We start from the raw sequence: 21,500 nt of genomic DNA on the forward strand, positions 1-21,500 counted from the left end.
TTTCGCATATGTAGTCTAGAATCCAATGACGATGAAATTTGCGATACATTTGACGTTTTTCTTGAATTCCAGTATCCCAAGAAATTCCTTGATTCAGCTTGTAATCTTGCTAGAGAGTATTTCTACAATGTCCATCGTAAAGAACCATTTTGTGAACAAAAGGTCGTTAGTGCTACACTATTGTGAGAATTTGCTTGATGTTCCTGGTTTGTTAAAAGCTTTTCAACAATTATAATACTACCAGGGAAAGTTTTGCCAAAAAATTCTAAAGCTGCTCAGAAGGGTTTCTTCGTACAACATCCCCTGAAAAAAGTATAATCAGGTACACTGGTCCATCTGGCACGGTTTTTAATGTTCGGGTTAAACAAAAACCGTGTTGGGTATGGTCAAGATACGACTGCACTATCTGTTCGCCTTAGAGATTTTGGTCCTCAAAATGAGATGGGCACTGATAAGGTTATCACATACAATAGCCCAGTAATGGATAGATATATTGTTCAATCGTCTCTTATCAACCATTGTAGAACTACTGATGTGAAGCAAAATATTGGCTTATATACATCAGATAACTTTATCCATGGAAAAATCTTAAATATGTTTCCCATAACATGTTAACCTGAGTTTGTAACATGAGAGAGGTGAGGTCATCGAGGGTCACCTGTGCCCTTCACCTGTTTCTTAATTCATTTGTCGGCCCCGCGTAGTGGTGGCTGGTATAATATATAATGGTTCCCTGTATTTGTGCTCAGTCTTGATAATGCAATCATACGAATGCGCTTTACTCTTTCTATTTTTCATATATATATATATACATATATATATATATATATATATATATATATATATATATATATATATATATATATATATATATATATATACATATATATATATATATATATATATATATATATATATATATATATATATATATATATATATATATATGTATATATATATATATATATATATATATATATATATATATATATATCATTTATTTACATTATCATACTTTGTTGCTGTCTCCCGCGTTAGCGAGGTAGCGCTAGGAAAAGACAACAAAGGCCAAATTCGTTCACACTCAGTATCTAGCTGTCATGTATAATGCACCGAAACACAGCTCCCTTTCCACACCCAGGCTTCACAGAACTTTCCATGGTTTACTCCAGACGCTTCACATGCCCTGGGTCAATCCATTGACAGCACGTCGACCCCGGTATACCACATCATTCCAATTCACTCTATTCCTTGCACGCCTTTCACCCTCCTGCATGTTCAGGCACCGATAGCTCAAAACATTTTTCACTCCATCCTTCCACCTCCAGTTTGGTCTCCCACTTCTCGTTCCCTCCACCTCTGATACATATAGCCTCTTTGTCAATCTTTCCTCACTCATTCTCTCCATGTGACTAAACCATTTCAAAACTCCCTCTTCTGCACTCTCAACAACACTCTTTTTATTACCACACGTCTCGTTAATGTGCTGGCCTTGATTAGGACCTCAGCTGCCCATGCCGTTTCAGCTAACATAAAAAAAGAAAATGGAAACGTGTCACTCTCCGGTACTGAGGGATTCATGGAATCAGTCATCATAACGTAGTGGTATATCATGCTATCTCTCCACTGATGATTTTTCCTTAGTCATGTTGCAGTATCATACTAACATTAATTAACCCATGACACCTGCATTGATAGAGTGATTGGGAATTACTGTATCACTCTTTACCATTCGGAATGATATGGGCATGGTAAGTCGAGAGGTTGGAGCTCAAGTTTATCCTTAGTATTGGCCTTATAAGAAAAAGTGAAGGGATGTATGTCGTTGGTGATGGAATGCATAACATATTCAAGTTCATTCTACCTTATGGTTTTCCTTCAGGCTTATTAATCCAGCAAAGGTATTTTTTCTACCTGTTTTCCCGCTTGCGTGTGCCGGAGGGTGTGGAGGATGGGGAGAGAGCCTTTACTTTGCTATCCTTCTCCTCTGCTGCTTACAAAGTTTCCATTTCTTTCATTTTTAGCCTTAAGGCCAGACCACCTCGCCTGGACCTTGGATCTGTGTGGTCTATGTATCTATGTAGCTCTATGTAACTCTATTTAACTCTCTCTCTCTCTCTCTCTCTCTCTCTCTCTCTCTCTCTCTCTCTCTCTCTCTCTCTCTCTCTCTCTCTCTCTCTCTCTCTCTCTCTTGTTAATAATCAGTGGCGTATGCTGGGCGACTGTGGTGTGAAATGTCTTCTTCTCTACTATACTGATACCTGTTTATTTAATAATTTAGTTTACTATGATTTTGTTATACATTTAGCCAAACTGAATCTTGTGTGGCAAAAAAAAAAAAAGAATATTCATATGTACTAATGCTGCCTCAGTACTCACTAAAAACATTCTCTCTCTCTCATAGCTGGCACGGGAGCGCAAACACTGATATCAAATTACCCGCTGCAGCTCCTGGCGGAATGACAAAAGCTCCATAGCAGGCGCTTTCTCCATCCGTTTTCATTTCATTTTCGCACTTGAAAAGGCCGTCGAAAAGTGATCGAACGTTCATTTGATTCTGGTTCTTTTAGCTTTTGTAAGTTCTAAATAGATCATTAAAAACATACAGTCCATTCAATTTACGCCAGATGCTTCCAGTTTCACTCTCAAAAACACGTTGAGCTTCTTCCAACTTCACGCTATTTTTCGCAGATGTACGTGTAACAAATTCTAATTAGGTCCATGAAGTTGAAATCTCTTGAAAGCCATTGTCACACAACATTCATATTTCATTACTTATCCGAGATGTTTTCAACTATATTCTATATTGTCTAATACCCAGCACCACATCTATCACTAAGATAAAACATTATTACATCAATATCGATAAAACCTAAAACGATATCGCCGTTAAGAACTTTTGGTTCTCCCCGCATTCATCAACAGTGTAATCAGTATGAAGAGTGTGACTTGGTCCTTCCCAAGCATCCTGGAGGTGATCGGAAAACCCGCGATTTATTGAGCATTAGACTAAGCGATGGTCAGGCACCTCATGATCGGAGGGAGGACGGTACGACCCAGGGGCCGTATGCAGAAAAATTCTTAGATTTCTGTTTATTTTCATGCTTAGCTGAGCAGGTGACTTAAGTGCCACACAGAAAAGGACTAAGCATGATGCTCAGCAAAACTTAAGCATAAGATTTAAGAAGTATGAAATGCAGTTTGGGTCAAAATATTTGTCGTTTGCTAAGCAAATACTTAAGTGTAGGGCAGCTTTCAGAAACATGCTTTGCAAAATTCTTAAAGTTAAGTAAAATTCTTTGGGGTCAAGCATACTTCAGCATTCTAAGAAGTTTTCTGCATACGGCCTCAAGTGAATTTACGGAAATAAAGATGTTAACGAGTTTTCCTTACGAAACTGAGCTCTTTACGTATCTTTAGCCTGTACATTTATGTTTCAGAACTCTTGTACTCATCTGGCTGACACCGGTTTCGCAGAAACTCACTCGCAACATCATCCTTTCTCGCAAATTACAAAACAGCAGATTCTGATAACGGCATCTCAAATGTAAACGTTCTTAAGAGCTTGACGAGTGAAAGGGGTACCTTGAAAGAGAGAGAGAGAGAGAGAGAGAGAGAGAGAGAGAGAGAGAGAGAGAGAGAGAGAGAGAGAGAGAGAGAGAGAGAGAGAGAGAGAGAGTACGGATTTATTTACTTATCGAGCAATAACGAGAGATATTTCCTAAAGGCTGGACTATCGCAAGGCGCTTACAGCAAGAAAATCTACAATTACGAACGAGTTGTGTGAGTTACGCATTGTCAAGTGTCGTGTTTGTGGGCTGAGCCAGTAGCCCACGTGTGGGTGAAGTGGAAATACAAGACAGCTACCTGCGCCAAAAGACCGAAACAAGAGCTAGAGGCAGGAGAGAGAGAGAGAGCGTGACATAGAATTACATAGTTACACAGACCCCCACAGACGCAAGGTCCAGGCGAAGTGGTTTGGCCTTCACGCTACTTAAAAAGAAATGAAACTTAGTCCCTTTAAAACCAGTAGAAGGACAGGACAACTGGTCAGGAAACGGTTAGAACAGAAAATATACTTTGCAGGACTAATATGCCAGATGGAAATTCGTATAGGAAAGTCATAAGGTAGATTGGACGTAAATATGTCATACATCCCATCACCAACATCATGTATCTCTTCAATTTTTTGTTATGATGACAACAGTAAGGATAAACTTGAGCTCCAGCCTCTCGACTCACCGTATCTCTTATTACACCCGATGTGGAAGATGATCCAATGATTCTTTCTTGCTCCCTGAAAGCAGGCGATACGGTATGTTTCCGCAGCATGGCCAGGGAGAGATTGGTGTTGTGACGGCAGCATGATATACCCCTAGGTCTTGATGACAGATTAAATGAATTATCCAATACTGGAGAATTGACAAATGATGGTCATTCCTAATTTTGAAGTGTGTTGCTCTAAAACAACATGTTGTGGGAGCATATTCCATGTGTCAATAACGTCAGTGTTGAAGAAATATTTCGTAAGATTCACATTAACTGGGTGACCTCTAAGTGATAGTCCATTTCCTCTCGTTGGTAGTGATAGTGTTACGATAGAAAAACAAACGTCGACGTAGCTGAATCATTTAAGCATTTCTTCTGTTTTCTTGTCTCGGAAACTCCTCTGCTTTAGAAAAAAACAGGTATGATTCTAGCAATCTGTCCTCATATGGTTTGTTAAGCAAGGAAGGAGTCACCTTAGTTGCTCTTGGATGCACCATTTCCAATTCAAGAATATCCTTGCTTAAGAGAGAGAGAGAGAGAGAGAGAGAGAGAGAGAGAGAGAGAGAGAGAGAGAGAGAGAGAGAGAGAGAGAGAGAGAGAGAGAGAGAGAGAGAGAGAGAGAGAGAACTGCACTGTATTTCCGAGGTAGGGGTCTAACTAGACTTAGGTATGTCAAGTTTCTGTCAGTAAATCTTAACATCCTATTTTTTCCCCTGCTTGGCAACTTCCTTACAATGCTGTGAGAATATAAAGTTGTTGGAGAAAGTGACTCGTTAACATCCCTTACACAAGGAGTGTCTATCATCTTGTGGCCCATCAGTTCATAATCGAATTTTTTGTTGAGGTTTCCTACATGCAGCAACTGATATCTATGGACGTTTATTGGCGTTTACCAATTTTAGACCATCTAGCGATTTATCTAGATCCTCTTTTAATCTTAGCCTATCTATCTTCTTCATTTAATATAGCACTGCTGATATTTGTGTCGTTTGCAAATTTGGACACTAATTTTTCAGCCCTACATCAATATCGTTGATATAAATAAAGAGTATAGGCCCAAGTACGGATCCGTGAGGGACTCCACTTGTAACGGGTGACCACAGTGATGATTCACCATTCATCACAACTCTCTGCTTCCTATCACGTAACAAGACTTCATACCAGTTTCCTATACAACCAGTAATCCCCAAGGCCCGGCTTTAAGCATCAGTTTAACATGTGGAACTTTTTCAAATGCTTTTAAGAAGTCGAGAAATATTACATCCATTGCCTCTGCCTTGTTGTGGATATTGAATGATTTATGAAAAGATTCAAGAGTATGATCTCTGGATTCTAAGACAATTCTGTGTATCATTGATCTGGCTGTGTTGTTCCAAGTAGGCTACGGTTTTATCTCTAACAATCGACTCCAGAAATTAACATATGATTGATGATTGATATAAGGCTTATAGGACGGAAACTGTCAGGCAATTCACGGCTTTCCTTTTTGAGTACAGGAGTGACGTTTGCTAGTCTCCAGACCTGCGGGACTATTCCATCTAGGAGACATTTTTTTAAAGAATATGGGTTACCGGTTTGGCAATTTCGTGTATGACGTTTTCAATTACTCGTAGATGGAAACGATCAGGACCTGGACTTACATTTAGTTTTCAGCTTATCTGTGTTAATACTTCTCTAACTGTGACGGTAAATTCAGGTATCGTATGACTTCTACTTATTAGTGCCTCCAAATTCGTGGCGCTGCTTTCTAGTGTAAAAACAGAACTATAGAACCTGTTCAGGGTTGTTACTATGCTTTTATCATCCACAATGGGTTCCTATCTTATTCCTTAGGATCTGTATTACTATCTCTTGTAATACTCACTTGGTACTCTTGGTTTACTCTACTAACTTCGTTACATTGCGTTGCCATACTTGGATCTTTGTCTGATTTCTGCGCCGTATAGCTTTTGCGTTATCTGGAGAGCACTATCCAGGCTATTTGTTGTTTTTATGGTATCTCTCGCGCATAGAACTGAATGTGTCTTGTTGGCGTAGAAACTAACGCTTAAAACTGACCCATAATTCCTCTGGGCTAGACTCTTTAATGCGTCGTTCCGAGGGTTAAAAATCACCAACTGGATATTCGTTACAAAGAACTCCTGGGATGCGAGAGGTAAATATACTAGCTTCCCATGAGAGAGAGAGAGAGAGAGAGAGAGAGAGAGAGAGAGAGAGAGAGAGAGAGAGAGAGAGAGAGAGAGAGAGAGAGAGAGAGAGAGAGCATGCCTTTGTAACGGAAGCGTCACAAATGGTCTCCCGCAGTGGAGACCGAGATGGCTTGATTAGGTGTCGACACGACTGGCGTAACCTAGTACCAGCAGGCTTAAGCTCCAGACAAGAGCTGGGGCGAATTGGGCCACCGAGACACAGGGCAAAATCCTGGCGGTCGGTGTGAGGCTCGGCAGACCAGTGAGCTGACAACCTTATCGTCTTGCTCCAGTGGTACTAACCCGCTGCAGGTGTTTGGTACGTGAGTACGGTATTACGTCAGGTGGTATGAACCGTGTTAGCAACGCCCTAGTCCCTAGCGTCTCGTCTCTACTAGTTTTCCAGTCGTCAGTTGTCTCTGTGTTGGTGGGAGTCAAAATATGTTCCAGCCAATATGCTTGAGAGCTTGTGTTCGATACCCGTACACTCAGCGTTTGCCTCCGAGGTTTGCAGCTAAGTCTCTCTCTCTCTATATATTTTTTTGTTATCAGGAGCAAACTCTGGCAAGTACCGAGGTGTATGGATTATACATTTGTGTATAACATAAACATACTCAACAAAATGATTTCTTTTTTTTTTGCGCTTCAATCCTTTTGTTTGCTTAAGCAAAATCTAAAGCCGAGGTCATTGCTGCCGAACAACATCTCTTTACCCGGGAGACGCTCGCTCAGTCAGTGACTGACGACTGAGGTAGTGAGGACTATAGTCCGCTGATGTGGAAAACAATTACGCATCAGCGAAGGACGTGAAACTGGAGGATCGTGTTGCACGTCAGTACAAAATGAATTCCTCACTTTTTGGGTTTTGACAGTTTCCGTATGAGACGTAATAAATGTGTGGCATATATCATATATATGGTGTCTTAGTTCAATTCCTAATGTACATTTAACATATATTTTATAATGGATTATAAAAAGATGCCATATGAGCGACCATGGGAAGGCAATGACGTGTAAAAGTACATCGACGAACACCGTTATATTCTGTCAAATTTTGGCGAATATGTTTTTTATCACCAAAAATGGTTTTAGGTTTTAGGTCCAGGATGCCCATACCCTCATGATATGATTTGGTGGGAGCTGTACCCGCATACATCAAGAAAAAATACATCTACAATGACGAGGGGAGAAATTTGGACTCTTCTCAATACAACAAGACGTCAGAATACAATTTTCTGAATAATGGAATATTCTAAGAAATGAATGAATGTTTATAATGAGGGATCCAGCCGGGTTCTGGTCTTCGCAATATTTGCATTATTAGATAAGACATTACCCCCATCCTAAATAAAAGGCTACTGCAGAAAGACTATTCTCAAAATTGAATTTAATGATAATATAGCCAGGCTACCATCCATCAATGCTCTCATAGCCGTGCCTGAAGCTGTGAGAGCACATGATGGTTGCATGAACTATAAACCAACTCAAGACGCGTTTGGCTGTGTATAGAAGTAAGATGAGAAGTATTTTGGGTTATTATGGTAGGGACTGGCGTGGACGACATGGTATGTCTTTTTAATCTTTATATCTTATTTTCCTATAGTTCGAATGTATGATAAAAGGTGAAAGGAAGGAACTTGGTTGTGATTCATAGCAGAAATGTGAAAGTGTTACGTGGCTCATCTTCCGCCTCTCTGTAAATTAGAATGGAATCAAAAGAATGTCGTCTCGTTAACTCTCCTGGCATCACTTTTCTCTCAATCTTCCCTCTCCGTACGCTGCGATGTTGCTGGCAGCTCTCTGTCCTTTAGGTATTGTTAAGGCCACTGTTCTAGTGAGCTGTCTGCATGCGTCGCCACACCCAGAGTTTGGATCCGCGGCTGATGTTTGGCTGCTGCTTCCCACAGTATCCAAAAGACCAGTTATTCGAGGATTGGCCGTTATGTCGACTTCGTCGTCCTTCGAACAGCTAGGCTGTGGAATTCCTTTCCTTCTCATGTCTTTCCCTCTTCATATAACTTGTTTGATTTGTCCTTATCAATTTGTTTCTTTTTCTTCCAGTCGTGGCTTTCTCCCGAGATGGCCTTGACTAGAGCATGTTTTGTCATGCCATGTCGGTCACTGTAAAACAGAATAGTATACCATAAGAAAGACATTTGATGGACATTAAACTATTCAAACTTTATATGATTCTACTTATTGACCAACAATTACTGAAATTATTACTATACTTCCTGAAATACAGAGTGAGGCACATGTACAACTTAAATGAAAAACGGAAAAACTAAAATCAAATGAATTATGCCTATTCCACATTTTCTAAAAATTACAGTCACCAGAGAAAACGCAAAGCTACTTGACGTCATATAGTCTATGACGTCACCTGAGAGTTGTTTTTTACGCCGCCGTTGTATTTGTGCTTATAGTTGCAGCGGAAGGCTTATCGGTCACAACGTGCCAATATTTCTCCCATGACTTTTTAAATATGAATTCTAGTGCCTTAAATCTCTCAGCATATGCTAGAGCCATAATGATGATGATGCAAGGAAACGTTATTGGGATCGAATAAAGTGTGTGGCAAACGATGCATATTCGATTCCAACGAATGGAATCAAAGCAGCTGTTGAGTGTGGATCCAAAGAGCGTTCCAGCGTCACGTATCCTAACGTGTACTATTACCTGGTGTCTCAGCTACACAGAAGGGTCACTGAAGACAAACATACAAATGGATTACGTCTGGATGGACCGGAAACATGCATCTTTGTTTATGAAAGGACTACTTCGCTGTGACTTCGAAGATACGTTTATATGCATTATGATTTTACTGTTATTCTATATCTAAAAGTAATTCTGAGTTGTCTATGACGATGCAGCTTTCATTTCATTTGTGGTTTGATTGCGTGCCACCCGACAACATTTGAACTGTCTTTTCAACCTTATCTATCTTAAAATTGTGCACTTCGTGATCTGGACTGGCTGAAGGGTTGCCAAGATTATCTTCTTATAGCAGATCATCAAGCTTAGCACCTTTCATTTGTTTGCAGGAAGCTGATAGAAGGAGAAACCTGCCTCTCCAAATCTATTTGCATAGTCTACAGACCTGCATCACGCCATTTTGTTGCTCAGTATATTAGCCAAGTGCCTTATGCCTGTGCTTCACGCAGCCTACTATAGCTATCATTCATTACAGCGTTCACCAAATGGCGGGGGTGTTTGAAATGCGCGCGCGATTTGTGACGTCAACGCCCAAAGGTTGGCTATACTTGAGGAACATGGAGAATGAGGAAATCCCTCCCTACTAAGATGCGTGCCGCCAAAATTAACATTTTGCAGCGTTGAAAACACTAACTGGGCTCAATGTAGTTGTGTGGTCAGTGGCAGATGGCGCCACCACTGTCCATGTATCGTCTGCAGTGTTTTGGTTTACGTGTTTGGCTGTTGATTTCCTGTGAGACTCAGACCTGCTCCATATGGTTAAGGACGTGTAGTGTCTTTAAAAAGCATCTCGGTAAGTGACGCGCCATTTGTGTTTGTGTGTGTGTGTGTGTGTGTGTGTGTGTGACATGAATAAAGAGAGAATGACACAACATATACCACAGTAGGTGGCAAGGATAATGTATAATGTATAATGTATAATGCCTCTTGCTCCGAAGGTTTTATGGAAAAATCATGCTACCTCTAAAGCAGTGAATATTATCAAAGTTACCCGACAGATGGACGTAGAATATTATTTCATGCCTTCTCATTATCTATGATTATTCATTTTAGTTGTGTCCGCCACCGCCAGACGGCGCTGTCAACAGCGACATTCAAATTCTAAAGCTTATCAACTGCAGGTAAACTTCCTTGTTCTCTGTCTTCCTTGTCTGTACTTCCCTGGAATAACGGCAGCCGAGCCTTGGTTGTGTCAGTGGTCGTTTACTCAGTGGTGTGGAAGGAAGCCACTCGATGAAACTCGCAGAAAAAAACGTAAATACTTCAAGATCCCCAAGTGCCTTACAAATCTAAGCCACTTAGTCAGAATCATATGTACTTTGGAGGTGATTATGTCTTCTTAATGAGACAACGTAAATCAACAAACATTGTTTCACTTTGAGTAATGTTGTTTAACTTTAGTAGCTGTTCACACCGTAACTCTTGATGATTATGGTAGTTTCGTACTCCTGAAGCTAGCGGCATATGACAGAGTGGACAGGAAGGCATTGTGCGAGTTGATGGGGATTTGTGGTGTGGGAGGTGAGTTGTTAGGAGCTTTGAGGACGTTCTGTGAATAAAAAGACCATTAGATTAGTAATGATGATGAATGGAGCAGAGGACATTCTAGGATACGTGTCGGCGTCTAATTTGAGGGCTTGATGTCCTTGTGGTTTACGGACGGTGTGAGAAAAGTGTGAATGGAAACATACGGTAAAGATGGTGAGAATGGAAACATATGGTGAAGGAGGTGAGTGGAAATATATGGTGAAGGAGGTGGGAGTGGAAACGTACGGTGAAGGAGGTGAGAGTGGAAATATATGGTGATGGAGGTGAGAGTGAAAACATATGGTGAAGGAGGTGAGAGTGGAAACATGTGGTGAAGGAGATGAGAATGGAGACATATGGTGAAGGAGGTGAGAGTGGAAACATAAGGTGAAGGAGGTGAGAGTGGAAACATATGGTGAAGGGGATGAGAGTGGAAACATATGTTGAAGGAGGTGAGAGTGGAAGCATATTGTGAAGGAGGTGAGAGTGGAAATATATGGTGAAGGAGGTGAGAGTGAAACATATGGTGAAGGAGGTGAGAGTGGAAACATATGGTGAAGGAGATGAATTAGTATCAAATGGGTAAGTTTGAAGGTTGCCAACAAAATTTTTATGCAGATGATGCACTGCTGTTGATGTAAGTGAACAAATGTTGAAGAAAATGAAGATTTTGAAAGTTGAAAGTAAATGCTGGGGAAAGTAAGATGATTTTTTTCATTTTTTAAAGGAAAAGATATGACACGATGAATTAGAAAAAGAAAAGGGAATTTGATGAATTTATTTTCAAAATGAAAATAAAGGTGTTGGAGAATTTAGATATTCGTTAACAACATGTTGTCATGGAAATGGAAATTAAAGACCAAAGCAATGTGGGAGAGAAGGGTAATAGGAGAATTGAGAAGTGTTGTCTCAGGCAGGAATTTGAGTGGGAAGTGAAAAAGAGATATTAAGAGTATAATTCAGACTACATTAACGTAAGGCAGTGAGTTGTGGAAATGCAAGGAGGCGGAGCAATCAAGGTAATAGCAGGGGGGATGAATTATTTCAAGGATGTCTCAGGAATAATTGTAATGGACAGAACAAGAAGCGAAGAAATACAAGAAAGATTTGGAATGACCGAGAAGGCAGGGTAACGAACTGTGTGAGTGTTGGACATGTGAGTGAGTGTTAGGCATGTGAGTAAAGTGCAAGAGGAGAGAATGACTAGAAGAGCGAGCCAACAGATGTGTGTAATATGGACTGATCTGTCATGCTATGATTCCATAATTTTTGAATGTCTATGTACATGTTTATCTATGTATATCTATATCTGTGCATATAATCACACACACACACACACACACACACACACACACACACACACACACACACACACGTATTTGTGTCGTGATCATACAAAACGAATTTCAGACGTCTATCCGGGCTATTTTGCGGCCCTTCAGTCCACCCAGGAAAAGATTACCCGCTATTTAAAGATGAATTCTGTGCCTTATGTGGTCTGGTTGGGTGGGTGTGGATGGAACTGGAAACAGCGCCACCTCGTCTCGGTGCGTTCTGGGTCATTTCAACATGATCTTGAATTACAAATTAAAGGTGAACTCTATGACATTATTGGCATTATGAGTAAAACAGTCTTGCATGAGACGGTATACCTACGGAAGTGTGAAATTCGTGAAATATTTGCTATTCTTAAGAGGCATTGATTGAGCTGCGTGTGGCCTTGTCACATATAATCCCGGAAAAAAATTTTCTAATGCAGTCGATATTCTGTAAATACACCTCTTTCCTGCCCTCAGGCATTTTGAAACTAGACAAAATAACATTCACAAATAAGATTTTATCTTTTTATTATTGTTATTGTTCTTGACGTTTTAGCTTAATACAAACATCTTGGATAAATTCGTCAGGAGGAATTCATTTTCGGGGAACATTAAATTTTCCCATATATGCGTTCTTCCCACACCCAGGCTTCTTGAAAACCAAAAATTAATTTTCTCTAAGTCCACCTTACCATATCGCTAACTCTTCAGTTTTAATCTAGGCAATTATGAATATAAATCGAGACGCTTTCTCTTGTCTCATGCGAACGTTTCTAGCGAAAACCATATAGCTGGGTGCTGTTTATTCAGTCAGTAAATGTTTCTCTGTATCTATTAATTTTTCTGGTAAAACAATATTGTTTGCTCTTTTGGTATAAGCATAACATATAATTCTGTTCCTATTAGGCATGTTACTAAGCTTCGTGTACATCAAACTAATTTAGCTTTGTGATCTTTGGGAGCCTTTGGATCACTTGTCTTAGTCCAGCGTACTTGGTTAATCTTCAATATTCTGTCTCATCTGCCTTGACCACAGTGGGTTGTTAAATTCTGTTTACCTGGACCTAGTCACTGTGGCCTTGGCTTGACTTGAGCAAGCTGTACTGGCTTACCTTGCTTGGTTTTCCATCCACAGTTGGTTTCTGTATCTACATTCTCTTGTCTTACACATTCTCTGATGTACTTCTGATTACATGTTCCTTCCTTCTTGAACAGTGAATATCGCATCTTTTGAAAATACTAATGATTTCGCCACCAGACCTCCTTAGAGCATCCTCTCCTTGGTCCTCAAGAAATCACTAACGTTTGATAAAAGTATCCGTAGCACAAACATCGTATTATTGATGTCTCACTGTGGAATAACCGACAAGAATGATTCTAAAAACTCGTCTCGTACATTGTCTTTCAGAACAATGAACTTGTTCTTGGTCATTACCTCTCTGGTTCTAACTTCTGCATCTGGTTGGCAAGTTTACCCTATCGGCTGAAAGGCCCCTGTATCAGGTGCTTTCGTCCCCAGTCACCATACTCATCTCTAAGTTATCTGCTTTAATGGTTATAATTCCTTCCCTCTTTTCCATATGAAATGCCTCTGCTAGAATCAAATTCACGTCACTCTTTAACTTATCTGCTTTATTGGTTATAATTCCTTCCCTCTTTTCCATATGAAATGCCTCTGCTAGAATCAAATTCACGCCACTCTTTAAGTTATCTGCTTTATTGGTTATAATTCCTTCCCTCTTTTCCACATGAAATGCCTCTGGAGGAATCAAATTCACGTCACTCTTTAAGTTATCTGCTTTATTGGTTATAATTCCTTCCCTCTTTTCCACATGAAATGCCTCTGCTGGAATCAAATTCTCGTCACTCTTTATACCTTCATCCTGTTGTCTATGCTCTATAGATTAACTATCATTCCTGATTGATAAAGAATGCAAACAGGAACAGACTAGTGAGCCCTTTAAGGTTTTGTGTTGTGAAACTTACTGTGGCATGAGTAGAAAAGCAAACAGATAACTTGAGTAGATTTACTAATAAACTTTATATGTTACTACGGAGTTGCAAGTCGCGGATAAATAGCGAAATGTTTCTGAAGGTTTTTCTTCAATATGTCTATTGTGATTTCAGCTGCTATTAGTGGTGAATCATTCCATCTCTTAACAGCCTTGTTGAAGAAAATAAACTTTGCTTCATTCGATGTAAAGCTTTCATTAAAGCAATCTGTATCCATTAGCATTATTGAAACCAAGCTAATCTACCCTGAGATAGCTGTGTAGATCAGAAGTGTCCAAGGTTTCATCATGTTCAGCACCTCCTCCAAGCTAGGTTTAGGTCACCTGGTCGACTCTTGTAGACTTTATCTATTTGTTCGGGAAGCTCGCATCTGTGTTTCCTCTCTATTCCTTATTTATCCTTTTCTTACAGTAGGGTGTTCATGGTGTGATCGCACCAGCGAACCGGAAAAAGTTAAAATTAGTTTCTTAGACTTGAGTTCGAACGCCCCAACTATGATACCGAGAATTTTGTACTCTCTTTTTTTTCCCATGTTTCCATACATTGTTTACTTGGCAATATGTTAACAAATAATTTTACGTATAAGTTCTCTCCTCATTTTCAACACGCGGGTCAACAAAATTCATACTGTCACTTGCAATTTAGTTTTTACTACATATGTTTAGAACGAAAAAAAGAAAAAATAAGGATACCTATATTCATTACCCACCTATGAATTTAGTCTGTTGATTTCTGCACACTTCCTGCGGGATGAATCACAAAACATACGCGACATGTATGGGTCTTTCTCTCTCAGCACAAAATCTTTTATATTCACAGTTGGGATGGCTAATGCGACGGGATGGCGCCATATTTGGTGATGCATTGACCTGGAAATGGCACTGATGACCCGTACATCCACGACTGAGGTCAAAGGTAAGCTGTAGGGTCACCTGATGTGTGTGTATGTGTGTGTGTGTGTGTGTGTGTGTGTGTGTGTGTGCGGCTACCTGTAAAATGGTTGCACAGAGGTACGGAAAAGCGTACAGGATATCATGAAAGTCATGAGAAATGAGGAGGGAGCAGGACGTGGGCGATGACAGGACAGGGAGAGACTGATATGGTTACGAAGAGCCAAAGGATAAACTAGGTAGAGCTAATCCAGATCACTGGGATTGAATCGAGAGGCAGGGAGGGAAGTGAGGGGAATGTGACAGAACCTCGATGAAAAAGGCCATTATGTGCATTTAGAGGTAAATAAAGTTCCATGGGTGGGAGGAAGGTAGGATGGTGTCCCTGTCAGATGATAGAATGCCAGAGAAGGGGATGGGAGGTTTATGGAGAGAACTAGTATTACAGCTACCAGTGCCAATATCTACAGAACAAATATAAATGTTGGAAAAAGGCGAGAGCGAGAGTCAGGTCAAGATTTGATGAATAAAGAAACCACTAAAGACAACTCGTAATGAAACATGTATCAGTTTCCTTCAACTAATGTCAACGAACATTGTCTGTGAATGGTTTTCAAAGTTCCGCTGTTGATCTCGATTTCAAAAGAGCAAATATTAACTGAGTTTCCCGATTCGTGTAGATCACCTTCCTTACAGGGAAATAATTACGAAGTTAGTTATATTTTTTTTCCATATAAGAGCCAAACTTCTTCAGTTTCCCTACTCTTGGTTAAAGACTGTCACTATCCAGACTCAGTTGACACTGAAGATAAAGAAAACCTGACCCCAGTATATGGCATAAAAAGAAAATAGAGTGCAATAGGCTGCAATGACCTGCATGACTCAGTCTGAAATCTATCATTAATTTTTTCTTAGACACAAGAATTACTGTGATGCGATGGTCACCTGACCAATATATGACTATAAAGCTGCATGAATATCAAGGCATAACTGTTTTATGTTCGATATTAGAGGCATAAGGCCTAGAGCTTCCGTGGTGTTATGGTGAGCATCGCTGGCTATGAAACAAGCAAGCCCTGGTTCGAATCCTAGACAGGGGATTCTGTTCACAGCCAACGCAGCTTGTCATCTTCCTCAAGGGGATGGGTCGATAAATGAGTACTTGACGCACCATAAAGGAAGGTATAAGAGCTAGTTGTCCCTTTCAATGGATGACCTCTGACTACGGTATGCCTTTTCAATAAGGCAGATCCTCCCTACTCGCTTCAACTTAATGACACAGGAATATAAACCCCGTGTATGACAAGCTGGTGAGGTCACGAATCTGCTTAACATGAACACAGTTTACAAGACGTCTAAGAAAGGCTGAACCTCTGTCCCATACTTAACGCTTTTCATTTGTTAAAGGTGTCAGGTTAACAGCCGTTGTTTAAATTCTCTTTTATTTTTGTTTGAATATCATAAGCTTTGTTGTGTTTCTTAAACTTGTTTTTACAGAAGAAGCAGTGACGCTCTACATTCAATTGCATCATGTTCACCAAGCATGTAATAAGTAGTAGACAATTCAAATTTCGTGAAATTGATTAGCCACTCCACCTTTATGAAAGAGCTGTACTCACAGCATAGTTCACTTGGTAAATTTGAATGAAAGCATTGGCAATCAGATAAGGCAGACGTTGATGTAACTAGGATAATTATCACAGCAGACCTTTCTAGTTGTTATTACAAAGGAACCAGATGAGGAAATGTCAAAACCGATTTATTTCTTACCGAAGGCAGATTGAGCAATCAAATTATAAGGAAAGATCACAAAAGTGCTAATGGCAATAATGATAAGCAAATCACCTCGAAAAGACAAAATGTATCTGACTCCCGAAGAAATGGCAACTTCTATCTCCAAACTTATATGTATCTCATTCAATCATTCACAGAGACGAAGGACTGTATCAGATGAAAAATAAACTTATTATCGCCATGTTTAGAGAAAAAAAAAATCATAACAGCAGGTGACTAACTAGAGAATTGTCAGTTTAACATCAGTCATATGTAAAACACAAGGAGCAATCTTGGGAGACATATGATAAACTGTGTGAAAAAAGAAAGCAAGATATTTTCAAACAGTCAATCCGATTTTGCATCAGTCGGATCAACTCCCCTGCAATCGCTTGAAATTCTAGATAATTGAATCAAAGCGTTAGATCAAGGGGAAAAGCACGGACTGCATATGTATGGATTATCAGCAGGCATTTGACATCTTGTCCCACAGTAGATTACTATGAACTTTAGAAAGGTGTGGGATTAATGACCTCATTATACATTATATCTTATGTTCAGAAGAACATAAAAGGTATTTGTGAATAGTGGGAAGAGCAACTGGAACGAGGTAACGTCAGAACATCGCAAGGTTCATTATGGGGTCCACTACTCCTGTTCATAATAGATTCATGAGATCATATTGAATCCACGATATATACCTGTGGTGAAGGCAACAAGATGTTTAGAATCGTCATAGATATAAGGGATCGAGATATAGTACAAGATCATCTCCATAAGGTGTCAAAGAAGAGCGACGAGGGGCCTCCTGATTTTCACACTGAAGTGCAAACAGATGAACATTACCAGAGCAAAAAGAAGTAAAACGAAAAGGACTTGAATCAGTCATAGAATCCGAACCCACCTTTGAAAAGCACCACAGAGGAAAAGTAAACAATAACATTTCTCTACTTATATTAATACACAGAACTCTGGAGTATCTCAACACAGAAGTTTTATTCGTCTGTTCAAAAGTTTAATTAGATTACAACCTGATACTGCCAATTCGGTTTGGGCACCTAACAGAGAACCCATTGAAAAACAAGAGAAATATAAAGTGTACAGCGAGGGTAACACAACAATTATCAGAACTGAAAAACTAAACATTCTGAAAGACAAAAAAAAAAAAAAAGTTGAAATTGCCATCAATGAGTTACAAACAAAAGAGTGGTGACAAAATGGAACATAAAAAGCTAGCAAGCAGCAAAGATAAGTAGAAAGCGATAACTTCTGAAACTCAGAGAAAGAAAGATTAACGATGAAGTAACATAGGACAATGTATGAAAATATTGCCAGATCAAGCTAAAATATCACATTGATAAAACGTGTATGCTAAGAAGAGCCGAAAAATTGTACAGTTTGTCAAGAACATAAAACAACAAATATAACAACATGTAAGAATGGAGTTGATGAATATTGGGAGGATCAGGAATTGTAACATACGGACATCAACTCAAAGATTACAAGGAAACATCAGAAGCCAATTACTGTTACTAATATTCTGGTTTCTCGAGAAGTAAAACCATGAGGAACCTATACCAAAAACTTGTGATAAGTATCGTTAAGGGTAAATCCTTCTCTTCCATAGTGAAAGCGTAAAAAAAGGTCAGCATACACGGGTAAAAAAAGGATCGCATTAAATATCGATAGAGACTATGATATGATGGGAATTACCGCAAAGTAGAACGGTAATGTGAAGACAGCGAGGTAAGATGGAAGAGCTCTGTGATATAGGGAACTTGACGACGCTGCTCTGTCGCTCGCTTCCTTCTGTGCTACACGAGGGGATATGCTCAGGGGTCACCACACTATTGTCGGAGTAGCGTAAGTTAATAGACGGTGTTTGTCAAGTGGGAATGGCGTTAACTTACAGATCATTTCAGTAGAGGACTGCCAATCAGCGTGGTGTCAAGTAGAATTTACTGACGTCAGTTAAGGTAGACTCGGTAGAGCTAGTATATAGAAAATTATAGTGTTGACAGTCAGAGCGACCTGACCTTATAGAACACTGATGCGTAATGTTAGAGTAATGTTAGTTTGCAAGATATAGCCGCGTACAGTCAGTTAGAGCGGTATTAACTTCCAGATTATCATTACGTACTCTCAAGTGTTGTAATTTTACAATGCTTTTCCTTGTATGTTATTGTCATTAGGTGTGACATGAGCTTGGAGGGCACTATTAGGTACAGTCAATCATTGTGGTTTTGGCTTTCAGATCAATACTTCACAGCGTCCGTCACAGTGGTGAGGGGTTCACGGTCTTATCAACCAGAGGGGATGGGCGATTACAGTGGGGTGTACTGACTTTGTGCTACAAGTGGCTTGGCTCAGATGGCAACACTTTTTAAACACGAGGGACAATGAGGGGATTAAAATGCCGCTAAAGGGCACTGTGGGGTGAATTCACGACATGGCACAGAGTACTGTACCTATCCAATCAGAGGTAACTTCCTCAGGCACGATGGAGCACGCCGAGGATAGCATATAATCTTGGTTGTATAGCTGAGTGGGGGCCATAATGGCGGCCTGGCCATATAACTGGGTGGGGCCGTAATGCTGGCCTGGTCGTATATTTGGGTTGGTTCCGCAGTGCTAGTCTGGTCGCATTGCTGGCTGGGGCCGCACTGGGTGGGGCCTTACTGCTGGCTTAGTCGTCCTGTCAGGTCGGGCCTACTGATTTATTGGTTTGTCACTCTTCTTCCTTGCGTCTCATCTTTCTACCTTCTCACCTCAATGTATTCGTTCCTGGCCTTCTTCTTTTTCTTCTACAACAGCCACGTTGTTCAACATCTGTGTCTCGTGTCATTCTTTTACACCGTGTTTCTGCACTTCCCTTTTTCCGTTTACATGTTTTGTTTTAGCTATCTAACACTTCTTTTATATGTTCCTTTCTCTCCTGTCCTTCTCTATCATACAACATTTTAGATTCACGTATGCTGTCGTACGCATTTATCATATTCTCATTCAGTTCATCTTATTCATTCATTACTCGTGTACCATGAAAGTACTTCCTTACATCTTTCGAGGAAGTGTGCACTATCTACATCATCATCAAGCAGATCTGGAAACTTAAAAACTGTGCTTGCAAATTCAAGGCCTCTAACCTTTCACTGTTACTCAGTTCTCTCAGTTCCGATACCACCTTTGTTGCCTTCCTCTGGATGTTCTCTATTACATACATATTTGTACTTCTTTAGGTGTAGTGACCAAATTCGAGAAGAATATTCTAGTTTTGGTGCAATTCAGGACGTAAACAGCTTGCTGAATATTTCCATATCCGTGTACTTGAATGTCATCCTCATATTTTCCTACTGAAAACTTTTCTCCTTTAAAGTTCCCCTAATGCGAGATTCTGGAAGACGTCGACTCACAATTTTCCGCTACTTATTTCCTTCTAGATGGTATACAAAGGATAGGAAACAGCAACAGACCAATGGGTCCCTTCGAGGATGTTTGTGGCAGTGGAAAATATCAAAACCTCACAGATTAGTGTGGTAAAAGTTAGGATGCCTTCGGATAATTCAAAGAGGAAAAACAGCAAAATGTCAGTATTACAAAGGAGGCGCAAAGAGTATTAGTCTTGGACTTGAAGCGAAATATTCATCAAGACTAATCTTTAACGTATCTATAGTGATCCTTTCAACTACATAATTAGTCAGTCATTCCATATGTTAACAATCCCGTAGAAGAAATAAAGCTTTGCCTTATTGGAAGTAAAACATTTGCCCATGAGTTTGTATCCATTACTACAAATGAAGTCAGATAAATCAAGTCTAAAGAGCCTAGTTAGATCAAAATTATCAAAGTGTTTGATCATTTTGAATACATGTATTTGCTTTCTCTTTTCTAAGCTATATAGATTCAAATCGTTCAGTTGGCTCTCATAGGATTTGTTTCTCGCTCCTGGAATCAATTCGGTAGCTCGACGCTGTACTCTCTCTCTCTCTCTCTCTCTCTCTCTCCATTCTGTCTTTGTCTTTCCAAAAGCGTAAGAAAAACCGAACATAACACTCAAGATGAAGATAATCCATTGCCGAATATGAGTCCAGTCCATTAATTTGTCTATGTCAATTCAAAGCTGTAGACGCTCGAGTTCATTTGTAGTTTTATCTCGCCAGCTTAGTATCGTCTGCGAGTTTAGATATCTTACACTGCAGCTCGTGTTGGCAGCAAGGGGGATGGTCTTGAGGAACAGTTAGGTATTCAACTGTCTAATCTCTCGCCTCTTTCATTGTCCTCGGATATGACATGTTTCGCTCTGTCGTTCTGTCCATCTTTGTCCCGTTAATTGTAAATTGTGTGTCTTCAACGTTTATATAAGTTCATTTACGATCGTAGATACTGATGAAAGAAAAAAATTAAGATTTTTGCCATGACCTTGTTGTCTTCAACCAAGTCAGTGTTTCCAGTATTTAAAAAACCAGTAGGACTGGGTAATGGCTCTTCTTCCCGCTTAAAACTCAGGGTTTCTTTTGCTAATTTCGTCAATGTAGACCTCAAACGGACGTTGAGTTTGTCGTATGTCCCTTAGTATCTCTAGACAGTATACATAACTTACTCTATCATGTTGGTTATTGGTCTCTTTTTGAGTCTCTTAGACGACAGGCACTCCTTTATTTCATCGTAACACCACTTGGCTTCGCTTTGGAAAAAGACCGTCTACTACGCATTGGCACGTATGTTCCCTCCACTGCTTTGAAAGTTTTACTGAAGCCCCTCCAAGCTTCACTCATGTCGCTTTCGTTGATCGTACTATTTCAGATCTG

This window comes from Panulirus ornatus, chromosome 18, assembly GCF_036320965.1.
Source record: "Panulirus ornatus isolate Po-2019 chromosome 18, ASM3632096v1, whole genome shotgun sequence".
NCBI classification, from domain to species: domain Eukaryota; kingdom Metazoa; phylum Arthropoda; class Malacostraca; order Decapoda; family Palinuridae; genus Panulirus; species Panulirus ornatus.